Source organism: Myxocyprinus asiaticus, chromosome 49, assembly GCF_019703515.2.
Source record: "Myxocyprinus asiaticus isolate MX2 ecotype Aquarium Trade chromosome 49, UBuf_Myxa_2, whole genome shotgun sequence".
NCBI lineage: Eukaryota > Metazoa > Chordata > Actinopteri > Cypriniformes > Catostomidae > Myxocyprinus > Myxocyprinus asiaticus.
In genome coordinates, this window is record NC_059392.1 from 20996870 (window position 1) to 21002056 (window position 5187).

The following is a 5187-nucleotide window of genomic DNA, read 5'->3' on the forward strand; positions in this document are numbered from 1 at the left end:
ACTTCCGATCCACTCACAGTATATCAAGCTGAAAGTTTCAGATTATATCTCAAACACTTCAGAGTTCGTCATTAATAGAAAATGAAACTATGAGGCTCTGAAGCGAGTAATTGGATGAAACTTTAAAGCGCATTTTAGAGCATTCAGGCCTGACTTAATTTTATGGTAAAGATTATCGATGGAAGAAGGAAGCTGTTCTAATTTATACCTTTGAAATGCAGTGCTCTTTACTGATGAAAAGAGTGTGTTAAAATTTAAGATGTTTATAAAGCTTGAAAAAGTTCGACAAGTTTGCATGTAGTGGGTAACTCTCTGAAACAAAAAGTTCTCGGATTAAACCGTCTCAACCAACTTCTAGGTAATCTTTGCTTTTCATGGAATTGTATTTTAATTGTCATGGTAATGTTGCTCTGACTTCATAACTGTGTAGCTGGTGCTTAATCGTTGCTTTTTAAAGGCATGCTGAGCTTACTGACATGAAAAAAGTGAGCCACCTACCTGATTTCAAGCCACCTACAAGAACCTGCCATTTTTATAGATGTTAAGACAGTCGAAAAGCTTGTAATTGTTATTAAACCAATTTAAATGCATGGAAGTCATTTGAATCGATTGGACATTAGTTTACCCAAAAATGAAAATTTTATTAGCCTTAGTCACCATTCACTTTCATTGAGTCAAGTGTATAATGTCTGCGTCACCAAACGCAATCACAAAAATCACTAGATAGGTAAAGTTTGTCAAGACAAACTATGATGTTGTCTTGACAAAGGCTTGTCTTAAAGTAACAGTAATAAAAGTGTAAAGTTTGATGGTTACACAGACATTTCAATAAGACAAACCACTAGCTAACTAGCTAGATAGAGAGAGAGCAACTTAAACCAGATCAAAGGTCTTCTGTGGGTTTCTATACATTTAAATGTTTTGACAGTTGGAGTTTGAATTAACAAGCATTCCATTGGCGCATTTGAACATTCCATCAATGTAAGGGTGTGTTCACACTTGTAGTTCAGTTCTCTTGGTCCTCTTGGTCCAGACCAAAAAAGAAAATGATACATTTAGTCTTGGTTCGCTTAGTGTTCACACTGGCATTTTTATCACCGAACCTACAGATACGAAACAAAAGGCATCAGGAAAAAGTCACAACCTGATTGGACAGCTTTTATGACGTATATTTTGCGATGGAACTTGCCGAACATCCAAAACAATGCTGGCTGCTGGGCGAAATGTGCTTGTTGGATTTATATATGTATATATGGTGCTATTTTTACCAGCTGAGAACAAACAAAGAGCTAATAAAATGTGTAAAGGAGTCGAAACAGCGGCAGGAATTCCTCCATTGCACACACAAACAAAGATATGCTGCAAGGAAGGCTGATGGCGGTTGAGAAGAACCAGGTATGCTTGAGGTCAGTATTAGGCAAATTACTTCCTGTTTTTGGTCCGTTAGACGTCTTTGGTCCATGATGTGTTCATATATCAATCGAACTGCACCAGAGTTCGTTTGAAAGCGGACCGAGACCCACTATTCAGGGGGTCTCGGTCCACTTGTTTGGTGCACTTGTTCAAATGAACCGCACTAACAGACAATCGCACCAGAGTTTGTTTTAATCGAACCAAACCTGCCAAGTGTGAACACACCCTAAGTCTACCCTTACAAAAAATCTAAACTTGCCGCACATTTGCAGTAGATTTGCCACTCGTTATTTTCACATGCAAATTAGCTTTTGATTCGCCGCAAATGTTTGCCAGAAGTTTACAGCTCTTCGCCAGTAGTGGTAATCCTCCGGAAAACCTTTGGCAACAATGGACAATTCTGCAAAGCTCATTTGCATGTTCAAATTATCAGTGACAAATCTGCGGCAAGTTTTTTGTAAGGGTATGACTTTTTTTAATGATTTTTAATCGTCTGTTGTGCGAAAACCGTAACAATGTGTCCTAACCAGATGCGACACCATGACACACAATAAAAAGTATCTTTTCCATGTTAATCAGAGTTTTTGTCCTAACCAGCCACGACACACAATAAGCGACAGGGACAGGGCTTTCTATTTTTTTAAATGATTTCTATTTCTGCGAAGTCGCGCCGGCCAGCGCAGGCATCATACTGGCCGGTTCACAACAACTTGATTTTGGCAGAGGGTGTCACACACCTACCAAATGTTTTGCTTGAGGTTTCGTTCTCTTCAGCCAGAGCTCTGTCACACACACACACACACACACACACACACACACACACACACACACACACACACACAGGTACAGAATGGCAGAGGGGAGACATACCAACTCATCCCCGCTTCCCTGTCACGTGGAGATCGGCAAAATAACAACAGGAGTACTGCGTGAACATGAACAATCGTAACAGACTGAATAAGTTTTCCCTGTGTGTGATTGTATATTTATCCCCTCGGGCTTGCCATTGAAAGCATTACGGAGCTTAAGTGAGAAAATTAGTTGCACTCAATAAACAGACCGTTCCGTCTGTGATTGCTCTGTTTTTAGTTTTACATTTTATCAATTATCTTCATTTTAGTGTATTAGTATCGTGGTATCACATCACGCCTAGTGTGGACAGACAGATTGCTTGTCGCTGGAATCTTATCGTGTCACGTCTGGTTAGGACAAGGTGTAAGTCTGATCAGTTAGAAAAGACAGAGCATACCAGGATTGGTGGCTGTAGCTTGAAAGCTCTTGGAGTTAGTATTATAATTTTTGGTCTTTGTTTAGGGATTTTGAAAAAACCCTAAAACAAGTTTGTAGAATAACAGTTTGCTGACTTCATCAAGCCAACTTCATTTATGGTTTTATCTTAACGCATAAGTGCCATTAAAATGTTTTTGAAGAGTGCACATGACACCAAAGTCTAATATAGAGGGAAACCCATCTATTGCAGCGCAATGCATCTGTCGCATTACAGAAGCTTTCTCGCATTAAACGGCTTTCTGGTGTACGTGTAAATGAGCTGTTGTAGCTGTTAATATTTGCAGAAGTTATTACTCCACCCCCTGAGAAACGTCATTAAAGACAGTGGTTTGAATGATTGATGTTCGACATAGTTACTATGTTTTCTAGAAACAGTCATGACTAGCTAGTTAATTTCTAAAACGATGCATCGTACTATGGTGGTTATGCAGGAAGTTACGTCGTTGTATGGGAAACGCACCCCTGGTCAGGATGCTCTAATCAGCAATGTTTCAAAAGCGCCACAGAGACACAGTTAACACAGTTCAAGACACTTTCAACCTACACATGACTTACTTATATAGTTCTCTCTGCATATTGAAGTGGAATCAGAGAAAGTATTTTAACATCAAAAATTCCTACAAAGTATGATTTGCAATGTTATTGTGAAACTGGGCCCTTTTTGGTTGGGCAAGTGATACTGTACCGTTTTCTGATGACAAATCACTTCCTGCACCCCTAGCTTTACTTCCACCTTCGCTCCCTACACAGTAGACTTTATACCCCACAAGTGTTTTGTTTTTTTGTTGTTGTATAATGCTGATTTATCAACAGCACTGACTCCACAGAGTGCCAGTTGACTGATGGTGCTCTTTCTGTCTGACAGTGCAGAACAGAAAAGCAGTTCAGAAGGGAGGAGTTGAACGGTGCCACGCAGGACTTCTTGTTTTAGAGGAATAAAACTGTCCATTATCACCACTTCTATTCTGGTATTCTGTAATGCTCGTGTAATGGAATCTTGAACCATAAATGAATGAGTCGAAGGGCTATTTAACAGAGCCTCAACCCATAATCTCTGCACACGGGAAATTATGTGCTTAAAGCGGTGCGTTATTAATCAAAGACAGACAAGAGCAGACTGCGACTCCCTTTAGGGAGAACAGAGAGCACATTTGGTCATATTTAGTCTGCTATGATGCAAGGAACTGCTTGAGGTGAGCATTATGGGATGTTTCTCTTAAGCGTTTCCATGTCAACGAATTGCAGAGTGTTTCCGTGACCAGATTTTTAAATGTATTCATTTATTACATTATTATTATTATTATTTTATTTATTTATTTATAATTTTTTTAATGGATGTTTATTTGGCATTTTTCATGAATGAAATACAAAACAGAGTGTAATTTTTTTTTTTTTTTTTTTTTTTTTTTTTTTTTGTAGCAGTAAACATTAAAGAAACCTCTAAATTAAAGAGACAACATTTATAAAATAAAAATAAAATAAAATGTCTGTGTAAGAGGGATGCGAGTTTAGTTTAAATTAAACTATCACTGAGTAGGGCCTAGCTAGTTTGGGACCAAATGTTGGTTAGAAGTTATTTCTCATAAATTAAATATTAATATTTATTTTATCATTTTTCTTACAGTAACTTTGGGAACAGGGTTGAATAATTGAGTTTGATGAATGCAGTCAACGGTTTGTGTAAAAACTTATATTTCTCATAAATTAAATATAAATATGTATTTCATCATTTTTCTTCCAGTAACTTTAGTAACAGGGTTGAATGGTTGCATGGGATTTGTGCCTATAATGCTTTAAAACATTCATGGGACACCAAAGTGTAATTGCTTCTTGTTTTTTCTGTCTTTCAGTGGGAGGTGTGGAAGTCAGTCCATCATTTTTGGAGAGATTAGGGAAGCTGTTAAGACACAGGTCTGACCTTTTATCCTGCACTGGGCGGCTCATTTGTCTTGCAGCCTGGCAAGGCGAGGTGTGTGTAAGTGGCAATACTGTGTGTGTGTGTGTGTGTGTGTGTATGTGTATGTGTATGTGTGTGTGTGTGTGTGTGTGTGTGCGTGTGGTTGAGAGGGGGTCTGGCCTGGAGTATCAGAGCAGAGAACAATTCCATCATCTGCCTAAGACCATAAAACTCTCTTTCTCTCTCTCACACTCATTCATCATGTTCTCATCCTTTCCACTGCCCCCCAGAGATCAATGAATATGCATTAAAAAAATGTCTTTCATTTAGAAAGTTTTGGGGTCTCCTTTCAACCTTTAAAACAACATGTAAGAAAATTACAATTTGACATATTTCATTAAATAGTGTAGCTTTCAAATGTGATATATGTATTTCTGTATTTCTCACTTGTAAATCACTGTACAATCACTGGATGTAAATAGTTTGCACACAAATGAAGCCTTACACAGTGGTATAGCAGTGCTCGGCCATTCAGCAAGCTTCAGATCGTATGTATTTACACTTTTGGAGCTCATTACTGAGATAAT

At 38.2% G+C, this 5187-nt stretch overlaps 1 long non-coding RNA gene across 1 annotated transcript; it reads left to right on the forward strand.

Moving 5' to 3' along the window:
- The first annotated feature begins 3684 nt into the window (after positions 1–3684).
- On the forward strand, positions 3685–4641 carry LOC127438166 (uncharacterized). The gene is made up of 3 exons (XR_007896660.1): positions 3685–3896; positions 4328–4377; positions 4554–4641. It is a non-coding gene; the product is annotated as an uncharacterized LOC127438166 (long non-coding RNA).
- Positions 4642–5187: the final 546 nt, after the last annotated feature.